At 40.5% G+C, this 24,240-nt stretch overlaps 2 protein-coding genes across 5 annotated transcripts in view; one reads left to right on the forward strand and one right to left on the reverse strand.

Moving 5' to 3' along the window:
• Positions 1-7,458, reverse strand: part of syt6a (synaptotagmin VIa) — a 53,341-nt gene extending 45,883 nt beyond the window's left edge. The window contains exon 1 of the mRNA XM_079674821.1: positions 7,284-7,458. The gene's annotated coding sequence lies outside the window, so the exon portion shown is untranslated. The remainder of the gene's footprint in view (positions 1-7,283) is intronic.
• klhl21 (kelch-like family member 21) overlaps positions 1-24,240 on the forward strand; it is a 95,600-nt gene that overhangs the window by 23,728 nt on the left and 47,632 nt on the right. The gene's annotated exons all lie outside the window — the stretch shown is intronic.

Raw genomic sequence — 24,240 nt, forward strand, 5'->3', positions numbered from 1 at the left:
GGGGCGTAGCGGACCTTTACACTTTATATAATGAGATGCAGAATTAAAGATAAGACTTTATTCATCCCGAAGGAAATTGTTGTGCCAGAGTTACAAAAATACAATAAACACATCAGCATAATAGTAAAACTGTACACCAACAGTGCAGTAAAAAGAGAAATTGACATATGGACATTGAATCCTAAGGTAATCTGGTCGGAAAACAAACACACCTGTTGAGCTCCATGATTCCCACAAGTAGGGCTGGTTCTGCGTAGGATGTAACAAAAAATGACTCGCAAAGTAGAAATTCTCTCTTAAAGTTTTAATCTTCCAGAACGAAACTTGCTTTGTTTTTCACTTTTCTGCAGCTACATTAAAAGGAGATGGTGATTAAAAAAGTCCTGAAAGGTTTGGAAATTTAGAAAAATTGTGTAAGATGTGGATAAAATCTAGAGAAGTAAATATATTTCTAATTCTTATATTTGACACAGGAGTGGTGTTGTAAGGCTTGGGCAACATGAAAGCCCTTGATTTCAAAATAGAACATTGTTTGCATGCAATTAAAAAAAAATCCACTCCAATCCAGTAATGAATACAAACAGTGATGTTTAATGAACTACTAGAATCAAGAAATATCAAATATCAAGAAGATGTATAATGTATTGAGATTTAACCTCAAAATATGGTGATAATATTTACAGGTAATATCGCCCAGCCTTACCCACAAGCATTACATGTACCGGTCACTGCTCTATCCAAACACAGAGTGGACGTCCCTCTGTGTAGCTCAGTGGTTTTGAGTCGCTGACATTGAGACACTCATTGTCCTCGCCCGACTCAGCAGTCCACTAGCGAACTCTGTCGTCCCCCAGCCAGCTGACATATGGCGCGTCTGCTTCCTGCCTGATCCATCATCTGAGTCACCCCATCATTCTGTAACTAACAACGTTTCCCCCCGTACAGAAAGCCATACAATGATAAGCCAATTTGACCTTGTTTTATTTGCCTAATATGAGATTTGGACGAAAGAAATATCACACAGCAGCTGTTGTTTGAATCTCTATAACAAGAACTCATGGGACTGCATAATAAACGCTGGGAATGTACGGCTTTAAAAGGCTGGAGAACCTTTTAATGGATCGCGCCCATGCTTCCTGCGTGCCACTATATGGATGTTTTAATTCACAGTGGCATGCCGATAAAACTAACGGGCAGAAATCTGGCCCCTTGTAAAAATAGCTTAAGCTCATTTTCAGTCTGAGTAACTTTCATCACCGGGGATTTTAAATGGCTGTGCAACATCCATTACAGACAGAAGTCATAACTGCCCAGTAATGCTCGATGAAAGCTTTTGTTCCACTTAAACTGCTTATGTGCGCTGAAATATTGCATTGTTAATCATGAGGAATAAACACGGCCACCCTGTCATGTGCATAGCGAGGGTGTGAGTGATGTGATGTGTTGGGAGGGGGGGGGAAACGCTATAGCTTCGTAATGTCTCTGATTATGTTTTGGAAAAATATGTGGGAGAAACATAATTGAAATGGTAATAAGTGTTGGCACATTCCTAAGAGCCTATTAAAATGTTAGATTGTTTACCAGAGGCTGTCAAGGAAATGGATATTTAATAGAGTTTGTTTAGAAGCCAGAATTAGGCAATACATAAGTAAACATAACATAATAGAAATCATTTGTGTTGGTGTTTGGCTAGTAGAAGTGAAATACATGTTGGCTGGCTATCTTCAGTGATTTATGCAAAGGTAGCCAAAGTCTTTATGATAAGCTAAGCTAATAAACCGTAGCTTAAGATTTACTGTATAGAGAAAACTCAACATCAACGGGAAAACACTTCTTTGCATTTGAGCCGAGAGTTAGATGAATAGGCGATATATATGTAGATGAAGCAAAGAGGAAAAATAACAACTGTTTTTTTTTTTCCGGGAGTTTATATGGACTATTTCTTGGAATCAATTATTGCTGTTTTTTCCGGTTACTTCACAACAGATTCTTGACAAGTAATCGTCCAGATAAAACAGAAAATTGTCGTCTTTTTTTTAGAGAGAAATGCTGATCTGTTTATCTTTTGACAGGGCCAGGCTCTTAATGCTAAGCTAAGCTTATCTGCTGCCAGCTGTAGTTTCATATTTACCATACAGACCCAAGTGATATCCTCTTAGCTAGGAAGCAAAAAAGCTCATATCTAAACTGTTAACGTTAACGCGCTAACGTTTGCAAAGAGAACGGAAACCAATTGTCTTCTCCATGATGGTATGTTTGTGTTTGTATCAGGTTCTGTTGTCTTGACCTCTTAGAATATTTAACAAATTGTACGGTGTCCTTGGGTCTCATGAAAAGCGCCTTAAATAAAATGTATTATTATTACCATACAAATTCAGGGTCCTTAAGCTTATTGTCGTAAATTGTCAGTCCTTCCCGCCTGTTAACAATTCCTGTTTTAAAAAAAAAAATCGACTGATTTCTCTCAGCAGTTTGTCATTACTTTACTACAAACCCTAATGTGTTTTTATCTAGCACAATAAAGAGTATTTAAATGTATTATTGTATTCTAAAGTATTATTTGTGATTAACCTAATTACATTTTTAAATCTATTTACATCACATGTCACTTGTTAGATGTTTTTATCCAAAGCAACTTACATACATGCAGTACTGTGGACAATCCCCACAGGAGCAATTTGTGTGTCTCAGGGACACAACAACATGCTGTCTACAGTGGGACTCGAACTTGCTACCCCCTGATTCGAAGTCCAGCGCACTATCCACTGAGCCACAGCCTCCATTTACACTCCTACTTATATCGTAAAACCATATCTTATTTGACACTCGACTACACATTTGATCTACTCCCAAGCGTAAATCTCAACAACATTTTCAAGCATGCTCTGTAAACTCCTCATATTGTGGGTGTGGGGGGGGGGGGAGGGGAAACCGCCCCATCATATTTCATGTGTAGGCGGGAACTGGCTCGACCTGACCTTCAGCCTTTGGGCCTCGAATGATGGCCGCAAACAACAAGTCAGTCCGAGGCAATGATGCATCCATCACTCCAACTCTGTCGAATTAACCGGGGCTTGACATTTGGGACCCACGTGTTTGGAAGCCCGTCGCCTCATGAGACATTATAGCTCAGCTGATAACATGAAAAATGGCAAGCAGTGAGCGTTTTATCATGAGGAGAGCGTTATCAAACCGACCGCAGCACTGTGGACAACCTGCAGGGCTTTGGCAGCTAAATCCACTCGTGTCTCCTCTATGTAGCGACGCTGATTTGATCCATCACGTCTTGATACATGGTTATCGATCGTATTCGACTGAGAAGCTCCCAACATCTGGTAGTGGTGTCAAGTGTTATTGTTTAATACTGAAGCAAATGTGCTATTCTTCGATTACAGAGAAGCAATTAATTAAACATTGATTCATCTTGTTCCCCATTTTGTATCTTTAATCCCTCTTTTGTTTCTTCAGATCTAACAAAAAACCTTTTTTTATGCTCTCCTGTGAAGCATTATGGGATACATCATCCAACGCTGAAACTGTCCTTATTGACTTATTGTGCAGAGGAAACCTAAATTTATACTCTTCTATACACCGGACAAAAACCGAGTGAAAGCTTGCCTTCAGGCTGTTGTGGTTTTATATTTGTTGCTGGTGTTTTTGGGAAGAGATCACAACGTTCAACAGCATCCGGGTATGATGAAAGAAAGGCGTTATAGCTGCAACGTGACTTACAGTAAGAAGCAATGCCTGGAGCTTAATAAAATGCCACTCACGACTGTCCTGGATTTCATAGCCAGTGTATTCATGTATCATTTTTCATGCGAGTTTAAATAGAGCGTGCGTTTTCATCAAGGAGTGGTTGAGATGTCAAAATGTTACCTACAGTACTAATAGGGATCGTGAGAATACGTTACAGAATGTGAATCCCTTATAAATATTTTTCAGGTTGGTCACATGATGGGAAATGAAGACATCTTAAAAGCTTAAAGATAAATCCACAGAATCCAGGGTGGCTGGTGTATTTAAGAAACTGTTTGTGTTATATTTGTTGAAATGGTCTTTGCACACCCAATCAATAAAACTAATACTCTCACTAAAATATATTAATGTAATAATAAGCCGTTCCAATCATTTTGTTAACTGTCATGGTGCGTCGTTGGATTCTTCCTTACTACCAATAGCCGTGTTTGATGTTCACGCTCATCATGATATCTTTGTCTCATAATAATCATTTTGGGGTAGTGGCTTTGGATAGCGGTCTGAAGGGAGAGGCTGGCAGAGGCGCAAATTCGGTAACTTGCTTGCTAGGTTTAGTGTCTTCTTTATCGTGGTCTTGCAGATGTAAAACCAAAGAAACAAGTATTTTCTGACATTTTTAAGAATTGCATTTTGAGACACATTTAGGCTCCCTTTTAGGGCTGCTCGATTATGGCAAAAATCATAATCTCGATTATTTGGGTCAATAATTGATATCACGATTATTAAAAACGATTATCCATTTACTTTGAAAATATCAATTTATTGGAGACCTTTTTTTTTTAACAGTATGTTTTTAACAGTTGATTACCCTGAACTTTAAGTATAACTAAACTGAAAAACCAATAATAAAAAAAAAAAAAGTAATAATAATAATAAAAAAATAATCGTTGTTTTCTTAATCGTTGCAAGCCATAATCGTAATTGCGATTAAAATACGATTAATTGAGCAGCCCTACTCCCTTTATAGTAGTTCTTGCAATTTAACTTTGCTTTGACCCAACTTTCCATCCTCGCACCCTCGAGGGATGATGGCAGTTTTGTTGTTTCACTGCTACCGGTCACAGAATCTGATTGGTTGCAGAATATTCCACAAGTTCTTTCTTCAACATGATGGACAGTAGATGCATTTATTTGTATTAAAGGGACTTGTTGATCCCCAGTTTGTTGTTAGTATCCTTTGCTGAAGCGTATCTAGACTTTGGATCTAAGTGAAGGCAGGCAGCCAGCCCCACTTGCCACACAGCCATCTGCATCCCAGCAGCAGCTGCCCTGCTGAGCCTTTTCTCTCACAGGTGATTTATCTTACATTAGCCTCTCACACTGCCACTTAACAAGGCGCTCATTGTCAGTATATCCCCTTGTTTACAAGAGCAATTTTGTTTCCTCTCATGGACAACCAGGGTATTGATCCAGGCCACGCGGCTGTCAAAATCCAGCCCAATTTGATATTGTATTGAAACAAATTGTGCCTTTAGGGGTCTGTCAGGGAGCTCAGCAGGATCTCACCCCAGCCTGCATCCATGCATTCCCAGCTGTGTGCTTTACGGGTTTTATAACACCAATGTGCACTATTGTTCACACGCTATAAGCCTCCGCACAGGGACGCTTTAAAGTCCAGCCTTACTGAGTGACATTTCAACGAGAAGTCATAAAGCATGTCACTGGGGAGAGGGGAAGACTACAAATGCCAGGATCCCTCACAAAGAGAAGGAAACTGAGGCCAGCGGCTATCTGATCACACACAATCATGTCAATGCTGCTCACACACTCATGCACATCGGTCACATGCGCACTGTTACACATCCATCTCTAAACAACACACACACACACACACACACACACACACACACACACACACACACACACACACACACACACACACACACACACACACACACACACACACACACACACACACACACACACACACACAGCCTGCTGGGAAGGGCCACCGGGGTGCAGTCATGGCAGGAGGCAGCAGAAAACTGATAAGACGGACTGGATTTATTTAATTCTCCCAGAGCTGCTGCGTGGTGGAGGGGGAGGAACAGGAATAAACCTGCTCCTCTGTAGGAACAGGTGAAGGGAGGCAGGGATCCAGTGCACCGCAGAGAGAAACATAAACACCAACAGGGTTTACTCCACACTACACTTTGTAATTTATGCCATCATTTAAAGCACGGATCATTGCCTTCAACTGATCTGTTGTGCAATATCACTTAAGTGCAATATATATCCAATTCAAACCCAAAGGATGTTTATTGGCGTATCAAAAACATATTGCCAAAGCATGTTGTACAAGGTGTTCTCAACAACAACATAATACAACAAAAAAACACTTAACACATGTTAATGATACATGTGTCCGTCATGTATATCTTTATACCGCTTTATAATAATTATGGTTACTGGCTGCTATCTCGTAGTCAGTGTGCAATATATGTTTTTACACTTTTACTACTGCTGCTATCAAACTACTTTTTTTAGATTCTGTACTTTTAGTAAATGGTAATGTGTGCTATTTCTATCTTTAATATGTTATGCATAGACCTCATTAATATTCTTGAATAAAATTGCTATTTTTGTCTCTTCACTTTCCCCTCTGTGGGATGTATTCTGATTCTGATTCATCTGAGTCCTCAGTGACACGACGATCAGAATAACACATTTTCCCCCCCGCTGACACGAGGCATAGGGATTCCTGCTGTATCTCAACCCCCTCTATTAGCCCCACAAGCTCCCCATCAAAGTGTCATGAGGCACGTTGATCAAAACCAGCAAGGGATAGGAAGAGGAGACGCAAAGTGAGATGTGCGAACGGAAACAGACAGATAGAAAACATGCACAAAGCAGTGAGCCAACTTCACAGCTGAGTAAGTCTCGTCACCTCCGCCCTACAGGTGTAGCTTCAGATCAGTTGCTCAATAATGAATAAAAAGCTGTGGAAAGGATAAGTCAGTGCCACATTTAACCCGGGTTCAGAGAGCAGTGTAATGGGCAGAGGTGTGTTAAATAGAGATGGAAAGTGCGGCTGCAGACTTATCAAATATTAACGCGGTGCTTCATGAATGATACAGAAGAGTATGATATAGTTGGGAAGGCTGCCAAAAGAAGAGAAGTGGATTCATCTCTCATATTGGTCAACATTTTTTACCAATTACGACATTATAACTGTATTAATAGTCACTTAGAAAGCAGGTTTATCGCACTCAAAAAAATACAAAATGCTCCGTTTTGCAGACAAAGTAGACAGCAAAGTATTTCCAATTGTATTCTAATGAGTGAGTAACAATTGAAAAGCCTCCGCTGCGCTACTGCTCTGCATCTGAGAGCGGGTGGCCGTGCGTCTCCCCCTCACACATCCCCCAACACACTGACAACCTGCAACCCGCTCACAGCACCTCAGCACAGCCGTGAAACCAAGCCAGGGAAATCAATCGCACAAAGAGAGAAGAAAGAAGCCCAAAAAGACGCTCCCGATTTTTACACTCTGATTAAATCTGCTATGACAGCTCTGTACTCACCAGTAGCAGCGAGTCTCTCACTTTTTCCTCTCACTCTCTTACTTCTCCCTCCCTCTTCCTCTTGTTCTCTCTGTGTCCTTTCTCTCTCCCCCTCACTCCCGATGCTCTCCCTCGCTTGCTCCCGAGCAGAATGAGCCTCCACTGCACTCAGGAACCAGTTTCTATGGCAGTGTGAGCAAGCAAGCAAGTCAGCAGGATACTGTAGTGCAAATGTCTAGGGGCAGATCCCTCTCTCAGCCCAGCGCACACAGTCAAACAAGCTCAATAGCTTCTCACTTCAATCATGTTGGGGGTAAAACACCCTTAAGCAACTCCAACTGCTGTTCCAGGAGGCTTTACGAGTAGGGAAGGAGAACCAACTGTGGGGAAATGTTTATTTGCTTTCCTAAAAACACAGGCAATGCAGCAAAAGAAGAGAGACATGCATAGGTTCAGCAGCATGAATATGTATTAGGATGTCCTCATGAATATCAAAGCTTTTCTTTGAATAGATGTCCAGATTACACATTCAAAGAGTTGTTTTATTTGTACACAGCATGACATTAGGCAAATGCATCATGAAGGATCAAAAGGGAGTGTTTTTTTTTTAACACATGCAAGCCTTTGTTTTGTTCCGTGTCAAGACGGCTGTAAGCGGTAAGCTGCTGTGATGAACACATGTACATCCTCACACTGCTCACACACCATTGATTTCATAAGCTTTGGAGACTGCGCCTCAGTCTGCAGTCCTGACCAGATTCATGCGACATATTGCAGCACAATCAGTGGTATCTTCACCAGAGAGGGAGAAGGAGGGGAGGGGAAAGAAAGTGCAGCCCCAAGTCTTCCCCTTTATCTACATTAGAATCCGTTTCCAAACAGCCTGTGGTCCGCAGAGGATGCTTCTCTGACCAGAGGCTCCCACTGCAGGAGCACCTTGAAATCAATTTGTACGCGCAACTCTGACAAAATGGATAGAAAATAATTACATCTGGAGAGCTGCACACATGTTTGAAATGGTGCAGTTAGCAAGCGTTCAAAATTGAGATCTTAGGAAGTGTGTTCTGGGTAATTCGAAACAGCAAGGCTCTATCAGCTCAGAGGGTTACTCTGTTCCTACAGCCGCTGATGCATAATGTATCGCTCCGAAATACTCCTGCAGAATGTTTTAAAAACGAGTGCAATATGTTGGCTTGTCCTTGATTCATATTTCATATTGCAAGTAGGAGTATGTTGAGTCTTTTCCCAAGAAGAATAGCAGCTGCAGTGTGTTGAGCAAGTGAACAAAAACGACTTGTGTTTACCCTCAACAACAAAGCCCTATAGTGCAGTATGATTTATGACTATGATGACAGGGAAGGATGAAGTCAGGTTCTTATAAAGCGACACAGGTTGAAGCAGGGGGACGTGTATTGAGTCTATAAGATATCAGTCTTTTGCACAAGATTTCGTCTCCTGTTTACAACAAAGTAGTCTTTTTAACCCAAACCACAATGTTTCTCTCACTTAGTCCTTTTTCTAATTTCAAACCCAAGCGTCGACTTCTGGCTTCAAAAGGTCAAACCAACGCAGAAGTGCCTCGACCTGTATTCTCTCAAAAAGCCAGCAGAGGGCGACTTCACTCGTTGCAAAGTTATTGTATAGAAGTCTATGAGAAAATCACTCTAGTTCTCCCTTGATTTATTACTTGAGCTTAGCTTTTTGTTAGTTCATTGTTAGTTTGAAGTCTTCTTCAATACAGCTTGACTTTGATTTAGTAAATGATGTTCCCATTTTTGAGTGAAACAGACAATAAAGCACGGTATGCTTCAGTTCATGGTTTGTGATTAACAAGTCGCTACCACTGTGATGTTCACTATTGGCGCATTTCCACTACAGCGCGGTTTAAGCGTGCCGTGCACGGCCCTTTTTTGGTTGCGTTTCCACGTGGCGTAGTACCAGTTAGCGAGACTATTTCACTATTGTTCTGGCCCCATAACATTGAGGTTCTTAGCGGGCCAACAACCAGGCTGAGTCGGGCTGAGTTTGCTAAACTAGAGAGAGAATCGCTGTCAAGGGGGCTACAACTACAACAAGATGAACATATTTGACCGTGATTTAATTGTAATACATGTTTCAAAATGATGCCGAAGTAACAACATACTGATACCGGATAGTAAAAACCATGAATTAAGGCTTTGACAAGTCTGCAGACAGACGGCAGGCGAAAAACCTTTTAAAAGTCATGTTTTCTGAATGGAGATCGGCTAAGCTAACGTTGTAAATGCTCCGACCGTCCACACTCACAACAACGGCCTACAGACATAAATAAACCAGCGACTGTATTCTCCATGACACAGACAGTCTGTGGTTTGTACTTGTTTAACTTTTGTCTAGTTCCTGAACAGATATGAGGAGCTGTGAGCTTGAGTGCTAACAGCTAACGGCTGATGTTGTCAAGATGACGTCACGGCTCCGCCTACACTGCGTTACTATAGTTACTGCCCCAGCTACTAAACTGTAATGGAAATGCAGCATAAAGTGAGCCTGGCCTAACAAGGCCTAACGATACCGTACTAAGCCGAGCGAGGCCCTGCAATGGAAATGCGCCATTTGAGCGTTTTCTGTGTTTTTCTTTTCCATCTTTAACCCTTTCACAATGTGGTTTTAGTTCAACCTAGTTAACAGTTGCATTAAGGCCACCTAAATGTAGTAATTTGTGCATAGCTCCAACCGTTCTGGTTATAAAAAAAAGATGTTCATGGCCAAATGCCAAACTTGATGCTTCAAAATCGTGTTGACGTCACAGTGACTAATTACCATGCGATTCAATATAATTTATTTTCCCCGTAAGGCCATTTCTTTTAGACTCCTTCCTGCAGTTCCAAGATAAAAATCATACATACTACATAGTACACAATAGAGACATTAACATATTAACACATGACTTATGTACATCAGTGGTGAACCGTCAGGGACATCAAGGTATTCAGAGAATACCCCGAAACACTCAGATAAAATAATCGTATATGGGCGGCGGCGGGGGATGTGTGTGTCTACAGAAGGTCCAGTTGTGATAGACATGGTTCGCCACTGATGTACATAAAACACAATAAGTGCACTTCTATTATACGATCTAAGTTCAAACCATGAACTTTCCATCAACCTAACCAAGTCGATGATAAAACGGATTGGTGGTTTTGGAGTCACGTATAAATGATAAATCAGAAAACACCTTTAATAAATAACGTATTTGCTTGTCGAATATGGATTACTTGTTGGAGGTTTCATGTATTATTTAAAGTGAATGTGTACATGAATTCTTGTAGTCCATGTGCTGTAGTATAGGTTCAAATCTCCAGTAAAACCTGCATCAGTAGACAGTTTTCGTCAGTGTGATGCCAACACTGGATCAAGTTAGGGATTTCATCACCAGCAGCTTCAGCACACTGCACCTCCCGCTAAGAAGCTTAATGTGATTTTGACTTATGGCGCCGTTCTTTCATTCTTCAAAAAATATCAAATCGAATCAACCATGTGTAAGCTAACCATCCCCCTCTTCCAAAAACTCCAAAACCAAAAAAAGCAGATGCACCCATAATCCTGCAGTGGAGTCACATCCCTCAGCTTCTTGTGATGTAGCTGCTGCAAACAGCAAACACAACAATATTCCTCCGACATTAACAATGCATGACAGATTGGGTTATAAGAAGCAAGCAGCATGACAACGGGCTGACAGCGGCCGGACAGCGTCTTGATGGGGCATTGATGGCTGTGAGCGGAGGGATCGTGATGCCTCAGCGAAAGGCAGACTGCTGATGAGTGTTAGCCAAACAAATGCCAGTTTGTAGCCAGGAACAATACCCATGAGCGGGAAGAAAAAAAGGAAAAACTGCTGTCCTACATATTATTCAATTTGTATTGAGAGATGTAAAGAACTGGATGTTATGCATGGTCAGCTTGGACATGAAATCTTAGTGTAGCGGCCAAAATCATGTATATAGCTTTCCCCCTTCTACTCCAGTAGCACTCAGGTGAGGGCGTTGCACTCTTCCTTGTACATGTGATGTTTTGGTGTGGTTGTTTTATTGTTTTGTTTCTTTCCGTCAACTGTCAAGCGGAAACTAATTCATTTTATAGTGACTATGTGTGGCTGTCAATAAGAAAGTATGAAGGACAGACCATCTATTTCTATTTATTTAGTTTTCTTTAGAAAGAGGCAGGTCATATAAGATTGTTTTCTTCTCCACTCCTTTTCGGTCAATGGTGGGTTTATAGAGACATGTTTTGTAAAACATTAAGTTATGCTTACCATGAACGGAACAAATAAAAATGACAAATAGAAATAAAAACAGATAATTAATTTAAAGTGGACCTATCATGCTATTTTTAGGCAATAGCATAGGTCTCAGATATATCAAAAATATGTCAAAAATATGTCTATGAAGTGTTTTTCTCAAAATACCAAACAGATCACCCATTCTAGCCATGCCTCATATCCCTCTATTTCACTTCCTGTTTCAAAAGTGCTGATTTTGGGTATGAAGCTTTAAAAAAAAAAAAAAAGGAGGGGTCTGAGCTCATGCGGGACCCGGCAGCTACTGTCTAAACTAAATACTGCCGTGATGAAACGCCATATCATGGATTATCAAGGATTCTCTCTGAAACAGTATGGAGCTCAAAGGCTTTCTCTCTTGCCGGTTATACCACAAGGTGAGTTCCTTTTTATTTCCTGCTTCTTCACACACATGCTCTCCAGTACAGGTTAGCTCTGAGTGTTAGCGATGCTAATGTAAACACCGACCATATTACGTCCAAAACAGTCGGGCATTGTGTCTGATACCAACGTTTCTGATAGGGCCGTGGGTCCACATTTCAGATATGACGTCATATCGGACGCAAATCTGGATCAGCTCCGTTGTGCCCCCGTTTTTAGAGATTTGGGTACGGAGGAAAAGAGAGAAGGTTTTATTTTCTGACGCTGCGTGAGTTTCCTGACCCACCGGGGACACATATTTATGTATAAAAGACATCACAAAGTTCATTTTGCATGATAGGTCCTCTTTAAAATCACACCGCCGCTGAGGCACCAGTTAGCGAATCTTACGCAGATCCAAGTCCAGACAAGAATCTCCGCTTATGCATTTTATTCCATTTTCAAATGTAATTTACAAAGAACATATTTCCTATATGTCTTTCCTTTAGCCTTTCCTATGGCTTCCCTTCTTGTGGCTTGAAACTCCCTGGTAAAAAACCGTGTGCCTACTAGTGCTCTACTTCCTCCACCACCTGTCTCCAATATATACAATTACACCTTGAGGTGCTCTAATTTCATTTCATTTGTATTTGTTCCATTCATGGTATGCACAACTTAATGTGTAACAATTGTTTACAAAACATGTCTCATCAAACCCACCATTGACCGAAAAGGAGCAGGTAGAAGAAAATAATCTTATATGACCTGACCCTTTCTAAAATAAATAGAAATAGATGGTCTGTCCTTCATATTTTCTTATTCACAGCCAAATATAACAGTATCGTAGGATGATAAGAGAAACACAAAAACGTACTACAAAAAATACTTAGTTCCCACTTGACAGTTAACGGAAAGAAACAAAACTAAAAAACACCAAAACATCACAAGTGTAATCACCCAGTGCCCAAACATGCCTTCAAAACAAAAGCATAAAAATGACTTTAACTCACTTCAATAAGGACAATAACTAAGAATGCATTTACTGTAAACAAATACAGCAGGAAAAAAAAAGTTTAACTATTGAATAATATAAAGCGATACATAGCTCCAACACTTACATGTAGACATCATTTTGCTAAACCGTGAACATTTTGAATGTGGGTTTGGAGCATAGTAATTAAAACACAAATAGCTTTTTAAATGCAGCTGATGTAAACAAAACGTGCTTTACATGCCAAGTTACTGTATCCTTGCAAATTACATTAATCTGACTTAATTACAGCGGGGTAATCATAGGTCAACATCTCCATCTTAGCCTTCGTAAACCGTGATTAATAGATTTTCATGGCCGCATAGGGAGAAGCAGAACACGTATGTTGGCAAACAATTGGCCTTTTGACACATCTGGAAAATACACAACAACATTAGCATTCATCTGGAGTCGTGTTTCTGGACACATGACAAATGTAAGTCCAATATTCAATCTCTTTGATCTCCATCTCGGCCTTTACAAACTCCTGAGGGTACACACATCTGGAAGGAGGTTAAAGATGAACAGATGTGTGGTGGGAAATAAATATAAGCATCTTAGATACAGCTATATTGATACGAAACGGAATGGATGGATAATTCCATTCAGAGGTTATGGGGGAGCTGAATGTCTGATTTTACATTTTCTCCCCAATATTGGCTGATATGCCTTCATTTGTTTCAGGCACAGTGTTCCCCGAAACGTCGTTCAATAGACAACGATTTCTGGGAGCATAAAGCTCTGTTCCAAGAGTAAGAACTAAACATGGAGAAGCAGCGTTTAGCTACTATGCCCCGACTATCTGGAACAAACTCCCAGAATCCTGCAGGTCCGCTGCAACTCTTACTACTTTTGAATCCAGACTAAAAACGTATATTTTTGCCACTGCATCTGAGTGAGCTGTTTATATCCACACTGCCCTATGGCTTTTATTCATGTATTCTATACCTGTTGTGTTTATTTGATTATCTTTGCTTTTTAATGCCTGTTTTTAAAAAGCCATTGTATAATGTGTTTCTGCTGTATTTATTCTTAAATGTCTTTTATTTAAATGTGTAAAGCACTTTGAATTGCCGTGTGCTGAAAGGTGCTGTATAAATAAACTTGCCTTGCCTAAAGGCCCGGACACACCAATCTGACACCAAAGAACTGACACAGACGGACCCCCGACCGTTCGCTTCGCCTCAGGTCTCCTGCGTCTTGGCCATGTGTCGCACTGGAACACATCACAAAGACATCAGCCGGCGGCCAAGACGCACGTACAAACTGCTCATGCGTGAGTGGCAATAACTCTCCTTACCAGCAGGTGGCGGTAGTGTGTATTCATCATTCAAAAGAGGCAACAACCGGAAGACAGACTGTGCGATAACCGAGAGAAGGAGAACAGACTGCGTGATATAAACAAACAACAAATAGTGTGTTCGTTCCATTTCCACTCTACAGCGAGAAGCTCATGGGGCTTTCCCCAACCTGCGTAGAGAGCTGGAGTTAAAGGAAATCTCAGATTTGCCTTCTTAATAGTTTGTTTGGGTCCCTCACTTCCGTTTCGCTTCTCATGCACTGATTCGCTAGCTGAACAGCCAATCAGAGTGATTTCTTTCGCCGACTGCCTTTGGCCGAAAAGGCGTCGGGTCGGCTGAAAAGACCCATCGTCGGCTTGACGCCCACCAACGCCGATAATCGGGTTGGTGTGTCCATACCTTAAGGTGAGTACTGTGAGCTATTAACGATTACTACTCCTTTAACTTAAAACTTCAGGATAATGGTGAACAACTAAGCATGATTTGAACGATCTCTTTCCTTAAAGTAAAGTGTTTCCATGTTAGTGTCTTGAGAGCCAGTTGAGAGCCAGTTGTATTGAGCACACATATATTCAGAAAACACTCTGAAACTGAGTAAAGCTCTTGGGTACTCTACCGTTATCGAGGCAAATGTGAGATAAGAGACGGAGTAATGAGGTTCATGATGACTTCTCTGCGGCTGGAAGCAAAGCACCCAAAGGCTCTGAAGCATGTGGAGCATTTTGTAGGGCCAGATCCACTATAGTGTTTCATTATTCTAGTTGTGTTCTACTGTAGAAATGTATCATAAGTCTCATTTAATTATATATCTGTCACTGTAACTTCAGTTCTAATGTAAACTATCATTCCCTGTCTTCTTCACACCTTCAATACATAGACTGGCTTCCTTTTGTTCTCCAGCATTCAACAGACGAATTAGCATCGATTATACTTAACATGTCAAACCCCTGTCTCGCCACCAATCTTCAATACCCTGTAATGTAGAATTTCATTGGCTGTTCCCCTTCCCATCTGTTGTTCTCTTCCCTTAAAGAATCTTGTCATTTGTTTGATCGAGGCTCAGATTTACTCCCATTTGCACTATGTACATCATATTTTTTATATATATCCTGCTTACTTGAAGTAAACGGTTATTTTTTTAATTTTTTTTATTATTATTGAGTGTTCTTGCATTTTAATGTGAGTTTTTTTTATACCTCGGGACTGTGCAGCGGTTCGCCTTGTCTTTAACCTTCCTACATTCTCCCACACCACGCCGCTCCTCCGCTCCTTTCAATGGCTTCCAGTAACTGCTAGAATCCATTTCAAGACAGTGGTACCATGTGTACCACATCGTACCATGCTGCGAATGGATCTGGCCCTTCCTACATCCAGGACATGGTTAAACCGTACATCCCAGCACGTGCACTCCGCTCAGCATCAGCCAAACGGCTCGCTGCACCCGCACTGCGAGGGGGACCCAAGTTCCCATCAGCAAAAACACGTGGGTTTGCTATCCTGGCTCCAACATGGTGGAATGAGCTCCCCATTGAAATCAGGACAGCAGAAAGCTTACACATCTTCCGGCACCGACTGAAAACTCATCTCTTTCGACTCCACTTCGAGCGATACAATGACTAACAAAGCACTTATATACTAATAAAGGGCTGGCTTATCTAAAGCCAGTTGAGTAGCACTTGAAATGTTTGGCTCGATGAAACCTGATGTACTTATGATTCTGTTTTCTTCAAGTTTGTATCTTGTTGGTCGAATGCACTTATTGTAAGTTGCTTTGGATAAAAGCGTCAGCTAAATGCAATGTAATGTAATGTGGGAAACAGTATTTCGATCTTTCTGTGTGTACAAACATATTTTCAGATTGACAATAAAGTTGACTTTGACTTAGCACACATTGGTGCAGGTTATCTGGCCTTCCAGCTTGAAATAAGATAAAGATTCTGTTAAATGCTATTACTCTTTATTAAATAACACAACTTTGGTTTAAGCTTGTATATTTGTTCGTTTCTTACCAGAAGGTGATTAAGTCTGGAATTGAATGTATGTAAATGGCGAATTTAATTCCACCACATATTCCAACAATACCTATGCAAATCTCCAATTAAGTCCTAAAGCGGAGTTACACACTCAGCGGGCGTAGAAAGCATGTGAGGAGAACAATAGAAGAATAAAAAGGAGGTTGTGCTTTCTCCTTTTCTTTCTCTATTCCCCAGTAAATTGATTGCAACCTGCAGGCAGCAAATTGTCTTCTTGTTTGACGATGACGATGTTGCAGGTGGCATCAAGGGGCCACAGTGAGCGGTTGTTCTTTGACTAGGGCTTGTTTTGAAGAGAATATGTTCACCATGGTGCCATTTGGCATGCTTGTTGGTGCATAATGGAGCACAGCGTGGCAACTAAATAAGGTAAAATAGCTGACAAACAGCAGCAAACCCAATTGAAAGTCAGCCCAGGTGGTTCGAATGCCTGAGGAAACTGGGCAACCAACAAAAAGCACTCGATGAAAGCTGATGTCTGTGTCGCAGATCACGCAATCTGGTGAGTCACCTCTGGATAGGTGGATAAACGTAATCCCTCCGGAGCAGTAACCCGAGCATCTGTAGCTGACTAACATAAGTGGATTAAGAGTGATTAGGGGGGCACTCAGGCTAGATGTCTACCCAGGGGGCCAAACAGAGAAGTAGCTGTAGCAGTTTTCAATGAAGCAAGGAGCTGAGGCGGTGCTGTCACTGCAGTGCTGAAGTACCGCTCACAAGCAGACGTGAGAAGTACTTTTACTCAAGTACAGTTTCGATGTACTTGTGTCCCTTTTATGCAACTATACTTGTACTACTCTACATTACGATTGGACTGAACCCAAACCTGTCGAGTATTATTTCTCATCAACCATTCATATCAAAGTTTAGGAATATTTTAATAAAGATGAAACACTTTTATTAATCACCAATTCCAATATTGTCTCGATAGTTCAGGTAACCAATAACGTTAGCTGCAATAGTAAACAGATCAACACATTTCAACGTCCATAATGTAACATGTTTGATTCTAAAATGGACCACTGCATAATGAATACTTTTACTCTTGATACTTTGAGTATATTTTAATGCTCATAAATGTGTTTATTTTAGTATAGTGTGAATGAAGGATTGAGGTTATTGCGTTAATGAAGTAAAAGACCTCCATACTTTGCCCCCCGCTGCCACAAAGGACTAATGATAGTACCTTTTTGGGTACAATTCTGAGTTACTTTAGTCCCATGTCATGCTTTTCTGGTTATTACCCGTCCCCTTGTGTGTTATGAAGGTTTTTATGTATGTAAATGGTCTGCAGAGTCACAAACCCTCAAAGTACACCCTGTAGGGAGTAAAACTCTAACACAGAAAAGACCTGTCTATGCTGCCCCAGAACGCCTCGTGGGAGATTTCTCTTTTTCTATTTTTTTCATGCGGTTCCCGGAACCAAAATGGACCAATCTGCGGAGCTTCTCACACACCAGGATCCCTTGGCGTCACTATCTTACCCAGTGGGGGGACCTTTAGCGTACATGTTCAACTAACAGGGAGTCCCATTGACTTGCATAGAGCTCCCTGGTTGGTAATAGACGAGTTGGGATGGCGGAGAAATGCTCTCCGCAGCAGACCCATTCTCACAGCGTTAAAAACCTTTTTCTTACTCAATATCAAGCCACACTTATTGTTTTGACTTCGGCTGTGAGTGTTTGTGTGTGCTCAGAATGAGTTTCCCGCTGTATCGCCGACCCGGAAACCACACCAGTAAGCCAGCTCACTGAGCAGCGAGCCTCGCAACTTCCCGACCAATCAGAGCACACTGGGCTCACAGGGAGGCGGGGGCAGGACCTCCAACAAGAATACACATACTTTACAGAGATGCTGTATGAGAAACCAATGTGAGTTTTAAAAATTGCACAATATAAATCTATTCTAGTAGACCTCAACAATGGAATTATGATCAGTCGAAATGGCCATGACATGGGACCTTTAAGTATTATCGTTTTAATTTGTATTTTGTTGTTCTTGTTTGAGTATTAAGCATCTCACAACCTCTCACATTTTTCTTGTGTCTCCAATAAAGGGCACGATTCTTAAATTGATTACCAGTAGCTCCACCTCTAATAGCTAAAACATTGAACTGCTGCTTAAACCCACCAAGCATCAACACACATTCACATTCAACTTTTACTCCATCAAGGATTCCTTCTTCCACCACTGCCCAGATTTTTTACGAAAAGTTGTGAATTTACTCGTTTGACATTGTATGAAACTAGCTGTGAGAACATACAGATTAAAAGATGAAGAGATACCCGCCCGGGTCATGTCAGTCTGTTGGAGACTGCTGGGAAAAAAACGTGACCTTTTGCATTTGTAAGTGGATCTCATCTAATATTAAATGCTGCCTCAAGCTATCGGGCAAGAGAAGGGGCTGCATCGCTTCACTACCAATGGTTTATTCAAAGTGTTTCAACACCTGATCAGAAAGTTAGAAACTTTTCTATTCTCAGAAAGTTTTGCAACAATTGTTTTCAATACACGGAGAACTGGCTACAGATATTCTGTCTGAAGTAAGTTTTGTGGCCGACGTAAATGAAAAACGACTTCTCTACATTCCAACTATATCTGACAGGATAAATGTATCGTATCATGGAGTTAAACATTACAAATGCCCCCAACATTGTCTTTCTTTTGGGGGAGTTGTGTCTCTTTCTGGGTAGCTAAATCTCTGCTGGCTCTCCTGTCATTCAATCTGTAGTTTACCCATATTTACTGCCATGATGTTTGCTTCCCATGACACTCTTCCTAGGTCAGGATGTAACTCTTAAAGGGGCCATATTATTATCAGGTTCATATCAGTATGTAGTGTCTCTACTGGAACATGTCTCCATGCTTTAATGTTCAAAAAGCTCTTTATTGTTCTCATACTGCCTGTGCTGCAGCACCTCTTTTCACCCTCTGAGCCCAGTCTGTTCTGATTGGTTAGCTGGCCGGCTCTGTTGTGATTGGTCAACCGCTTAGAGGTATCCCGCCCCTTAGCCTATCACGTACAATGTGTTCAAGCGCTAGCCAATAGAAGCGCGAGTTTTAAATAGTGATGTCACTTTGTTCCAGAAGTAAACAAAGGAAGAGAAACTCCCTCTTCAGGGATTTTAGCATTTGCAGACCATTTACATGTACACAAATCTATATAACACACTACAGGAAACTAAAACCTACACGTCTTACTTGCAAAGAACATTTTGTCCACCTCTAGGAAACCAAACATTTACCATTTTTACAGATTCATTTATACTCCAGGGATCCAAAAATCTAAACTTTCTTCCTTCATCCAAAATGTTTAACACAGTTGTATCCACGAGCAACATCTTTCCGGAACAATTTATTCTTCTGAGTTCACCTCTACTAAATATTCAGTGATCTCCTGCTGCTTCAGTTAAACTACAAAAGGATGCATTTGTGTTCCTTACTTGCTTCAATCTTTTCTATATTTCTTATTTCATTTTTTAACCATCAAATCAATTTACATTTATTGCACAGGCATCTTTTTCCTCTGAAACAGAAGCATTATTTTCTTCTTCCATTCTGGGTTTCATTTCAGATTACCTCTCACTGCAGTTCCTTACCTCTCACAAAAGGAGACACTTAGGAGCCTAAATATAGTCTTGGGAGAGAGCTTTTGTTGCTCCTCCGCTCCTTATCCCTCTTTTCATGGTGATAATGTCACGTGTGTCATGTCAGAATGTGCTTTGGAAGGAAAAAGAATAGCTTTGATTGGGCTTACCTCACATACCCTAAAAGATATCCCTATTCCAACTGAGTTTCAGCTTTTCTCCCAAATGGTATACACCTGTGCAGCCTTTTCTGTGTTTGGTGCCATGAGGAATTGAAATTGGAGCCTTTAATCCTTGTTCATAAACACACTCATTGTCATCTCTCGCAAATTATGTTAGTTTAGTTAAGGTTTTTTTGTCTTTGTCTCGTGATTTTCCCCTTTAATTTTGAATAGTAATCTTTCCTCTCGTTTCAGATACTCTGACCTCCCTTCCTTGTGTGTCTCCCACTCCTGTGATTGTCGACCACGCCCCTGATTGTTTCCACCTGTTCCCCATTACCTGGTGTATTTATTGTCCTCGTCTCCCTCTGTCCTGTGCCAGTTCGTTTCGTTTCTTGTGACAGTCTACCAGCGTATCATGCCAGAAAGAATCCCAAGCAGAGCTTTGAGCCACGTCTTGTCTAAGTATTCTTATTTTCATGCTCCTAGTGTTTTTTCCTCATCAAGAGCGACTTTGTTTTGATTCTGTTTTTCCTCGTTAAGAGTGATTTAGTTTTTGTTTCCCACTGTTGTTTAAAACCTGTGTGAGTCGTGCAATTGAGTTCAAACTTGTTTATTCAGTCGTAACACTCCTTGTATGCAGATCCCTCGTTAAGTTCTAAGAATAAAAGTGTTGTACAGATGAACCTAGATTGGCTTGATTTGGACATTAACTTAGCACCTGTTGTGAGATTGACAACCTAAAGGCTTACAGCAGACCTGCAATAATCTCTTAAGGGATCAAATTGTTAAAGTAAGCCAATAAATCTTACATTTGAGGAAAGTTTCCAGTGACAGTTGGCCAAATGTATAACCCCCGAACGTCAACAAGTGCTCCGCTCCCAGCTGTGAACCAATTTGAGTTTCCCCGTTAAGCTTCTTGCAGCATTTTTAGTAAACGCTGTGAATGTATCGTCAATTTGCTGAATGTTTTCTAAATGTTGTGCACGGGTTGTCAAGTTGGTGAAGATGTTTCTTTATTTGTTTATGTTTTGGAACATTTGTGTATTTTCATTTGCATAGTTTTTGAAAAGTGCAGCGCGTTTCTCCTGATGGAAATGTGTTTGGCTGTTGTTTACGTGCTTGTTCCATGTTGTCGAAATCGTGATATTGACTGGTGCAATATTCAAATAGCAGGAAGCACAATATTTCTTAAAGGCTTAAAGGTGGGGTAGGTAAGTTTGAGGAACCGGCTCGAGATACACTTTTTGTTATATTCCATGGAATGCTCTTAACATCCAGATAGCAATGAATATCTGAAGTGCTTTGACAATAAATCTATAAAAATATCTCATCTGTGGAAGCCGTGGCGCTGTAAAAAGCACGACCAATCATCTGAGCCGGTCCGGCTAAAATAACTGGATGGCCTACCTGCCTGTCAGCCTTCCATCTGTGCACAAACTTATCTCGTGCCCTCATTGGTCATGTGCGCGTTCGTGTGTGTTGGATGAGGGGCTCTGTGAGGAAGTGGCAGATTTGTTCCGGCTGTGTATTTTCTAATTCTAGCGCACTCGAGCTGCTTTCTCCAAAATTACCTACCCCACCTTTTAATACAGTATGTGTGAAATACCATTTTAAATGAAGTATTGTAGAGCTGCAGAGATATCCCAACCTTCAAATCCTATTCTTCTCATTTACCAAAACACGTTTGTTTGATAGAGATCCTCTTAACACCATGATTATTTGCATATATTTTCAACTATAAAGTCAAAAATGATGCAAGACTGATCAATGACTCATGTACCGTAATCACAATATCAACTTAAGTAGTCACTTTTGTTGTTTTTACTAAATCAAGCATCCTTTGAGTCTCAGAGACTTGCTTCTTGACATATCTGGGTAAACATGGTATTCTCCCAGGCTGCCTGACATGTTCTCTTGCAGCCAGTGAAGGCTCAGCGGTCTTAATACAAACACACCTCCTCAGGGTCAATCCTCACCGGGCTGCACTCAGCACAATTCATCTTTCTAATGAAGCATCCATCAGGAGCCTGCTGTCCTCCAAGGCCTCGACAACACATTGGATCTGCTTATGGCGGAGGACCCACCGAGATAATGTAAGTAGAGTTCAAAGAGAACTGAGCTCGGGCTGGAGGAATGTGCTCCCCAGCGACGGATGCTGGGAGAATAAAAATCAGAATCCGCTCAGGTATTCGCCGGAAGAGATTTAATACAACCCTCTGAAATCCTCCCATGCAGCAGCAGGGCTGAACTGGAACTGTGTGGAAACTTGGGAAGGAGGTTAAAGGAGAGGCTTTAGTAAAGCTGGACTCAGGGGGGGGGAGAGCATCAGGAAGTATGCTGCTTTATGGCTCTATATATATTTTAAATTACTCCAGTTTCAGACGTGGTGGTAAAGCAGCATTTATTTTATTTTTTTAATGTATTTTTCTACTTTTTATTTACTGACTCGATTTATCCATACCTGTTCTTGCTCACAATACAGAACTCATTTATTTAAAGCCACTTAAAGTTAAACCAAACAAAGATACATGTCTGGCTTCTTTTTTTTATATACTTGAATGAAATAAAAGAAAAAAACTCATTAAAAAATATATTTGAAAAATGTAAATTAAGTAAAAGCACATATATAAATATACATACACCTAAAACCCACATACATACATACAGCCTACATAATTACGAAACTAATAATTTGAAAAGAATATAGATGATTCATATACAACATCTCTCTTAGTGGTTTTCTGTGATGATACAGTAGAGGAGTTGTAACAAACATTTAAAGGCAAATGAAAAGTGATGGAAAGGGCACTTCACTTCACCAAGGGCCTCACTTTAAAAAGTATCCTTGTCCTTAAAGAGAAATATGCCATAAATATTCAATATATAAATATTACGTTCCACTCTCACAAAGATGAATATTTTAACCATCTTCAGTTCGGATCATCCATTTTCAGTACCCTGTAACCTTTTAGATTCCAATGTTATAACACGATGCCACTGTTGATAATCATTGCGTATTTATTTCTGTATACTTGGGAGGTCGCTCTATTTTTTGCTCTTTCCCAAAGATAGTTATTTGATTAACAATTTAACAACATTCATTTTTTTTAATAAACTTTATTTTCCTTTTTCTTAAACAACACAGTTTCAGTTTCAGTTTCATTGACAAAAAATTGCAGGTTGTCCATTTTTTGTTAACCCCCCCACCCCCCTACAAAATAAGACAAGATTAATTGTACAAAAATATTTTTGAAATAATAAACAAACAGATGGTTGAAAACAAAGCACACATAAAAATAAAATAAAATATATGACAAGGTCGAGATACATGTTAATTATGGTTGACCCCAGAGAATCTGTGTTCTAATTCAGTTTTTTTTAATAAATATAAATCAGTTAGGGAAGAGTAGGCAGTTTCAAACTTTCGATGTACGTTAAAAATGGTTGCCAGGTCCTATAGAATTTACAAGTGGAGCCACTTTATTTTCTCCATGTGTAGAAACATAAGTTCTGTCACCCGGTGGACATGAGTGGGAGACGCCTCCTGCTTCCACCTCATAAGGATAAGTCGCCTCGCACTTAGGAAAGCAAAAGCAACAGCGTTTGAATAATGTCTGGAAAGGACAATGTCGTCCGGGACGACTCCAAAAATTGCAGTAAGAGGAGAAGGGGTACATTTTACTTTAAAGATCTTAGAAAACGTATCAAAGATGGATGTCCAATAATTATGAAGATTTGGACATTTCCAGAAAGTATGGACGAGGGACCCTGTTACTGACTTACATCTGTTGCATAAGGGATCTAACAACATTAATGTTGATGCATTATTCTTTGCAGTATTAGACTAAACAATCTCAACTGCTCAAATTATAGTCTGCTGTCTATTCTTTCTAATACTTGATTGTTCTCTAGAAAAAATATTTAAAAACAGTTTTTTTTTTAAGTCAAGCTCTGTGTCAAAGATTCATCCATCAGAGAAAATGAGCAACAACGTGATGAGAAACACTCAATATCGACTCTCAAGGTAATGCAATCACATGTAATCACAGGACATCCCCACAGCGGTGTGTGTGTGTGTGTGTGTGTGTGTGTGTGTGTGTGTGTGTGTGTGTGTGTGTGTGTGTGTGTGTGTGTGTGTGTGTGTGTGTGTGTGTGTGTGTGTGTGTGTGTGTGTGTGTGTGTGTGTGT

The sequence above is a fragment of the Notothenia rossii genome (assembly GCF_949606895.1).
Source record: "Notothenia rossii genome assembly, chromosome: 4".
Lineage (NCBI taxonomy): Eukaryota > Metazoa > Chordata > Actinopteri > Perciformes > Nototheniidae > Notothenia > Notothenia rossii.